The sequence below is a fragment of the Alosa pseudoharengus genome, unplaced genomic scaffold (genome assembly GCF_046254945.1).
Source record: "Alosa pseudoharengus isolate Yale_2024_CS ecotype anadromous, Long Island Sound unplaced genomic scaffold, YU_APseudo_1.1 YU_APseudo_1.1_scf_23, whole genome shotgun sequence".
NCBI classification, from domain to species: Eukaryota; Metazoa; Chordata; class Actinopteri; order Clupeiformes; family Clupeidae; genus Alosa; species Alosa pseudoharengus.
This window is the reverse complement of record NW_027468685.1, coordinates 7,424,353-7,432,921: the sequence shown is the minus strand read 5'-3', so window position 1 is coordinate 7,432,921 and position 8,569 is coordinate 7,424,353. Positions and strand designations below refer to the sequence as shown.

General features: G+C 38.3%; 1 long non-coding RNA gene across 1 annotated transcript; it reads right to left on the bottom strand.

Moving 5' to 3' along the window:
- Positions 1 to 5,866: 5,866 nt before the first annotated feature.
- LOC143140075 (uncharacterized) lies at positions 5,867 to 7,769 on the bottom strand. Its single transcript, XR_012990535.1, has 3 exons — positions 7,401 to 7,769; positions 6,662 to 6,771; positions 5,867 to 6,324 (listed from the first exon to the last, which is right to left on the bottom strand). It is a non-coding gene; the product is annotated as an uncharacterized LOC143140075 (long non-coding RNA).
- Positions 7,770 to 8,569: the final 800 nt, after the last annotated feature.

Sequence of the window (8,569 nt, the reverse complement as noted above, 5' to 3'; positions counted from 1 at the left end):
AGGCTTTCTAAAATATATTTTGTTCTTGCATATGGAATGAGGAAAAAGTGTCAGAGAACATGAAATTTACAATTGTCCTACAATGTTCATCATATGTTTGTTTTGGTTGTGGGTCTAACACATTATAGTGGAAGTCTCTGTGGTTCACCAGATTTAAAAATTGAGTGATTGAGCTATTATTAAAATATATATGTATTTGGAAAGGGTTAGACATACAGTTTGTTCTTATGTGGACGTCTTGGATTAAGATCAGAACACTACGCAAAGTTTATGATGATATTTCCATAGTAACCCTCTCTGGCACACCTATTTGCCTCTGGTTGATTGGTTCTTACAACACTCTTACACATTGATACATAAATGTGACACTCACATGTAAATTCTGTGGGTGTGGGTTTGAAGATTATGAATCATTGTTGCAAAAACAAGAAAGAAAACGCAAGCGTAATTCATATCTCTCAAGAGGCCACACCTTCCTATCATTGTCCCTTGGTCCTTCATAAAAATGTGGCTTGATCCCTATCATGACAGATCAGCTTCCACTCTTGATAAAACAGTACACTCTTTAGAAAGACATAGGCCACAGGTCTTCTTTGCAGACGCTTAGACTCAGGAGGGATAGCTTGTTGTGGCTTTTTTTGTTTTATATATTTGAAACTCTAACTGAGGGAGCTGAAAAACATGCAGAAGTCAAGTGTGTGGCTGAGAGTGATCCTTTGTGGTGGGATGATCTGTGCTGGGATGTTCCTCTTGACAGGTCGGTTGTGGTCTGACATGATTTTTTCTCCTTTGGAACATATTTGTACGTTAAATATGCCAAGCTATTTTATCAAACTTGGCTACTGATGTTGACTGTTTGAAACAACATAGCTATTACATAATCACAGAAATGATTACCTGAAAGTTTGTCTTTATAGAGGTTTGATGCCATGAAAATATTTAAACAAACACTTATTAAACAAACACTTCATAATGATGACAATTCAATTACCTCTAGGTTTCATTTAAATGTGAGTTTGCATATTTACTCAAATAGCCTCTATTACTGGAATGCAGAGAGAGAAAGAGGAACAGGAGGGAAAAGAAACATTTTACCAAAATATATGACAAATCATGAATAGCCAAGAAAACTTGATTCGGATGTAAGATGAAAAAGGATATTATATAAATGTATAATTCTGCTGAGTTGTAATTGTCATAATCAACAATAACAGTCAGTGGCTCAAAGCCATCCAGCTGTCACGGTTTCTTGCTCACTGGGTGAATATTAAACAGAGAGAGTCTTGTGAATGGAAATACTCTGTATGCGATGGGATACACTGGGCTATAAGGAATAAACACTAGATGCCTGAAAGCAATCCGCAAGTCAATCAGGTTTTACGTCCGTGTGGGGTTATATTGATAGAAAACAGGTGGGTAGGGACATATTTACTTTATGTGTGTAGCCTTCATTTGAAATGTTGGCTTGTGCATTAACTTCAGATAACCGAATGCATAATGGGCTGTAAAAGTGTCATATGTATTTGATGTAGGCCTGTGTCCTTAACATAACATACAGAGTGTGCATTTAGATGATGTAATAATAACATAACATTAATGTCAAGGAAAGAATCCAGACATTTCAGGGTCAACATAAAATAATAGAGAGCAAGTTTATTTATTTATTTATTTGTATTTTTATTGTCTTTGTTGTATTGTTATTGTTTGTCTGTCTATTGTTGTAAGCAACTTTGGGTTTGAGAAAGGCGCTATATAAAATAAACATATTATTATTATTATTATTATTATTATTATTATTATTATTATTAAGTACCTGAGGAATTACAGAATATATAAAAATGACTAAAGGTCTCTTTAACCTTTCCTACTTTATCATACTCTACATTAGGCCTTCAACCAGGAGTTGGAGTTGTGCGCTACCAAAGGGAAGTTGAATCCTCTTCCTACTTCTTCTACCTGGAGATTGTCAACCGGACTTTTAACAACTCCCTCCTGGACACCACTTCAGTCTACTACAACAGCTTGAAGACTGAGGTTGAGGCTTTGGTGAGCAATTTTGAGTACTATAGACCCTTTCAACAATAAAAACAAAAACAATGCTTGAACGTTCTATTTGGTTCCCAATCTACTTCCTCTGCATTAAGATGGAATGTTAAAACGGAAGCCTTGTGGGGCCAACTATGATGCTGATAATGGAACTCTCTTGAAAGGGTCTGACCAGAGCCATATAGATAGATCGATAGGTAGATAGGTCATTTTTTAATAACGATAATTTAGATACACTTATGGGGTGGGTACAATTGCGTTTTCTGAATAATCTCCCGTCTTGGTTTTGTACAGAAATTAGGTCTAAGTGACACATACGTAAAAGGGAGAAAAAAAGGTCACCTTCCGATATTTAGCAGACTACGATATACGGTCTGGAATTTTATTTAATATTGTTGTAATGGTATGATACACAGTTTACCCAATAATTACACTGTGTTATAAATATTGTATATCAATGCATTTATTGACTGTCAATTACTCAAAATCGTGGCTCTGTATCATTGAACAGTAGCCTATTCAATGCATTCTAATCCATTGTCAATCACTTCCGGGAACTTTTTGAAGTTTACATGAACCACGTGACCTTAATGAATTTTGAACACCCATTGTCGCAACTCTCTATCTATAAGGCTCTGTATAGACCCTTTCAAGAGAGTTCCATTATCAGCATCATAGTTGGCCCCACAAGGCTTCAGTTTTAACATTCCATATGTTATCTTAATGCAGAGGAAGTAGATTGGGAACCAAATAGAATGTTCAAGCATTGTTTTTGTTTTTATTGTAAGGGTCTATAACTATGGCAGTAACCTACAGGTTGGAGTACTGACACGTCTGATATATTTTCCAGATGAATAGTGTCTACGATTGCTCTTCCTGCTCCACAGTGGATGCCTATGATGGTGCTTTTGACATGTCCTTCAGGTATGCTCTCCTTAAAAACTCAGCCTGTCTGGAACTCATCCCTGCTTTGCAATTTGTCCATACTCACGAGCTGAGAAAGATGTTTGAATGCATGGTTTCTGTCTTTCTACAGGAACGGCTCCTTAGTGATTGCGAAGATGACACTTGTCTTCCACACCGAATTAATAAATCAGTTTGTGGTCAAGTTTTTGTTCATAAACAGCATCGAAGCCAATCCACCTGAAAATCTAAAGGTTAACCTTGAATATACAAGAGGTAAGGATACATAATAAGCTGGTCATCCTTTTGAAATTATTATTAGTGTTTTCATCCATGGATACACAAACAATACAGATTACAGAACAGAATGAACATAGCATATGGTGACGCAATAGCACCATGGGATTAAATTGTTGAGAAAAACAACTGCTGAAAGAGACGTGTTCTTGCAGATGTGCAGACGCCAGTGGTTGCCACGACGACCCCAGCCCCACCCACCACCCCTATGGTCATCAGCACCTCTCTGACAGACAGCACCAACGCAACCACAATCAGTCCAATCACCAGCCAGGGTGCAGTATCACAAGTGGCCAATGACACTGTGCTCCCCATAGCAAAAAGTACCATTGCTGGATCCACATCAGTGACCACTGAAGACCCAAATAGCAGCAGCTGGACCACCGCTGTCCCTGCCCCCAGCACCAGCTCGGTTACCCCGCAGTCTAAAGGCACTACAGGTAGGTCCGGTACTAAAAGTAGTGGATCAGTCACTCCCTATACCAGTCATGACTCGAATAAAAGTTCTGGTTTTGGTAGTAGTGCCTCTAGCCTGTCACCACATCACACAACAACTGAAGGGTCAAATGTCAGCAACTCCTCTATCACCTTCTCACCAACACACTCTGCCTCGGATGCAGGTTGGGCGAGCACATTCCCACACACAAACGCCACTGGGGTGACCTCCAGCCATCCCCTGACCAACACCTCCGGTGTTCCTCCCCCCACTGCCACCAGTCATCCCATGACGGGGTCCAGTGATCCACCCTCACTCCACAACACGACCGGCAACTCTGGTAGCTCCGAAGCCACGACTCCCCATTCGGGGAACCAGGGGAAGACCACGGCGGCGAACGGGTCCGGGTCGGGTAACCAGCGGCCCTACTGGTTTGACTGGGTACCGGGATGGGCCATCGCTCTCCTGGTACTGGCGGCTCTTATCCTCCTACTCCTCATCATCCTCTTCATCCTGCTGGTGAGAACAGCACACAAACAAACACACACATACACACAAACACACACACACACACACACATACACACTCACAAACACACATGTAAGTACACATACACACTCACACAAACACACACACACACACATACACACTCACACACACAAACGCACATGTAAGTACACACACACACACACACACACACACACACATTTTTTCCATATGATAACTTTATTCACACGATGTCCCTTTCTTCATATTATATGACAATATAACTTTTTTCACACAATGTCCCTTTCTTCATATTATATGACAATATAACTTTATTCACACAATGTCCCTATTTTCATATTATATGACAATATACACTGTAAAACCCGACAAGTTAATTGAACTCAAAAAAATTGGTGAAACCGATTACACAAAAAAATTTAAGTAATAGTAACTCGGTTTTGCTAAGTCAAAGAAACTTACCTTTTTTAATTAGTCTTCACTAGCAAATTTTGAGTGTGTTCAACAAGGTTTTTTTAAGTTAAAAAAACATCAACTACATGAGTTCACGGTAATTAATAAAATTAAGCTTAGATAGCTTAATTGGATTTATTTATGTCAGCCTGAAATATTTCATTTTGCTTCAACCAATTCTTTAAATTAAATTTAATTAAACTTAAAAGTTTTAATTTCCAAAAAGTTGAACAAACTTGTCCATTTTGATTAGTTTCAAAAAATTATTAAAAAGGTTGACAAAGGCCAGTGAAATTCTTCTTAATCTTTTATTTTCATGTAAACCATGGAAACAAATACAGGTTGGAGTTCAGAACAGGGCTGTAGTGGAGGCTACATTCAAATAAACACAGTTTAGATCAAGGGCATAAAGACTAGATAGATAGATAGATAGATAGATAGATAGATAGATACTATCTATCTAAATAGATAGATATATAGATACTTTATGACAAATGCCTGACCAATGCTAGGAAATTCAACAATCATTTCAATCCAAAACAACAGGAGTCTTCTTTGGGCAGAGGGATGCATTTGCACTGTTCGTGCTGATCAGAATGAGTTCAACAGTAAGGTCCTCAATATCTGGGAACTCCGATTGAGAGACCTGAAGAAATGAACAAAGAACAATTGTGTGTTAATTGAATATCTAATAGGCATTACATGTCAAGTGATACCATGTCATATTAAGTTTAACATTTTATCTTCAAACTTTTCCAGGGCAGTTGCATTATTGAAATAATTACTTGAAATAATACTAAGTAACTTCCCTGGAGTTTCTTGGTGAAAAAACAAACAGAAAAACAAAAGCTTGAAATGTAACTCCAGCGTTATTCGACACATAGCCCTGTTGTTCGAGGTCACGGCTGTTCGTAAGAATAAAATTAAAAGAATTAAAAAAATTGGTGCAACATAGACTGAGTAGTGGCCCAGCAGCTATTGATAACCTACCAGGGAATTTGGCTTTAGTTTCAGTTCAGTTCAAATGCCTTGTTAGGTTAGTTTAAAGGGGTGGTTCAGGATTTTGGACATAGGACCTCATTTCCAAGTTACCAAGTGTGATATTACATTAATACACAGGATTAGGTGTTATAATCCCTTGTGCCAAGATCCAAGATAACAACACAAGTTGGAGACCGTTTTCAACACGTTTCATCCAGTCCTTCTAGTTGCAGAGTTCGCAGGTGCTAGGCTGGCGCGAGTCAACAGTATGTGTAAGCCTGCCACTAAAAACAGTCTTACCCACTCCATAGTACACCGAGGCAAATAAATATAACGCCTGAATAGACGAGGACTGGATGAAACGTGTTAAAAACGGTCTCCACTGATAAATATCACACTTGCTAACTTGGAAATTAGGTCCTATGTCCAAAATCCTGAACCACCCATTTAAGCTGCTGGACCAGTATTTGCTTTATGTTGTACTCAATTTTCTCATTGTTTTTCATTCTAATAGCATGCGTTGACCTCGAAACAACAGGCCATGGGTCGCTTAATGCCACAGTTACGCTTTAACTGTCATGTCAATAGAAAACATACTTACTTACATCCCATGTCTTTAGAAAAGTGGCATCATCCTCATGGAGGTAGAAAGGAAGGCCACGGAGCGCCACAGCACGTCGGATATTTACATCTTAGGATCCCTGCATGAGAAAACATGGAGTCAAGCCAGTTAATAACTACAAAATGCAATTCAATAGGATTACCTTTCTTTGATAGTACAGCTTCTGAAACCAAAGCATTCTTTTTATCTTAAGTCCATGGAGGAGTTGTAATCTACAAGACCTCTGCTTTCAAAGGGGGTCAAGCACTTGAATATAAGTCAAAGTATGTGGAAACAGGGCCATTGTTAGTAGGCGGTGTGCAATTTCGAGCAAAAACTCAAAATAGGGGGGTAAGTGTAAAGATTTAAAACACATTTGGTCAGAACCACACATGAAATGAATCTATTCCAAGTATTTGTACAAAAGAAATGCTTACCTGAGATTCCAACATGATTGCAGGCCACCACCGAACCAATAGGCTTTGTCTGCGGGGAAGAACGTCTGACTCCTTCTCAATGCCAATGTTGTTTGCATCAACTTCTGAATCTGTGAATTGAAGGACGAATACACATTTGAACATACTGACAATCTCTATTAGGACAATCCACCATCTCATGATGTCGCTTTAAATGCCACTTTAAATGCATCCTTAAATGGCCGAGAACAGTTTGCACATTAAATGGTTGTTTTCACCTACACAGCTGACATGCGAATAATACACATTCTGACTGAGCATGAACTGTGTGTGACCGTGTCAAATGAATTTAGGCTACTGACTTAAATGTGCAGACAGTCAGTAACATGACAGTGGACTAACGTTAATGGAGGAAACATTGCTAACATGCTGTAAACGATAATGTTGCAGGACCTGTGCCCTGTTATCAAGCAGTGCACCACAAAGCTTGCACTTCCAAGCTATTGTGTTAAAAAGTGCAAACGGGGGTTAATTAGTTCATATTTTTAGTACTCACATTGGCAAATTGAGTTAGATCGCTGGCTGATCCAGCAAGTGCTGGCATACAGCAGCCAAATTCTTAGCCGCTAGTGCTAGCTAGTTCTAACTGGATAAAGTTACGTCACGTAGCCTAAGACAATATTTTCAAACATTCGGGTTTTTAAACAATATGATAAAGGACGTGCTTTAGGGTCAACATGCACCTCACTTTTCCACTTACGTTTAATTGCGGGTTTTCTCTCTTCTCGTCGTCTCCTCTCTCGTTTATTTTCACTGCTCTTGTTCTCGTCTCTTGTCATCTGCTGGTCGACCGTTGCCGGCGTCGCTTGTCACTCGGCGTTGGCTAGTTGGTGCTGTACACAAGGTCCACGTATGACAGAAGATCCGCCTACAAATTTGCTACAATTTGCGTGGGGAAGTTTCCCACGCTTTCTATTTTTTCAAATGACTTAAAGCAGACGAGTGCTGTCAACTTAAAAGTTCAAATTTGTTCAAGTAACACAGACGATTAGAGTACTATTAACTTTTTTTCATTTTTGAGTGTTTACAAATCAAAAACATTGTTTTACTTGTACTGTTCGGTTTTACAGTGTAACTTTATTCACACAATGTCCCTTTCCTCATATTATATGACAATATAACTTTATTCACACAATGTCCCTTTCTTCATATTATTATATGACAATATAACTTTATTCACACAATGTCCCTTTCCTCATATTATATGACAATATAACTTTATTCACACAATGTCCCTTTCTTCATATTATTATATGACAATATAACTTTATTCACACAATGTCCCTTTCTTCATATTATATGACAATATAACTTTATTCACACAATGTCCCTATTTTCATATTATATGACAATATAACTTTATTCACACAATGTCCCTTTCTTCATATTATATGACAATATAACTTTATTCACACAATGTCCCTTTCTTCATATTATATGACAATATAACTCACACGATGTCCCTTTCTTCATATTATATGACAATATAACTTTATTCACACAATGTCCCTTTCTTCATATTATATGACAATATAACTTTATTCACACGATGTCCCTTTCTTCATATTATATGACAATATAACTTTATTCACACAATGTCCCTTTCTTCATATTATATGACAATATAACTTTATTCACACAATGTCCCTTTCTTCATATTATATGACAATACAACTCACACAATGTCCCTTTCTTCATATTATATGACAATATAGCTTTCGTCCCATCCTTCCTCTCACCTGCACAGGTAGTGCGATGGTTCTGTAAGAAGGAAGAGAAGCGACTTCTGCCCGTGTCTGACCCGTATCAATGGACCCCAAGTCCAGCACCGGCCTACGTGTCCCATTCTCCTGCCCCCGTGCTTAAAGA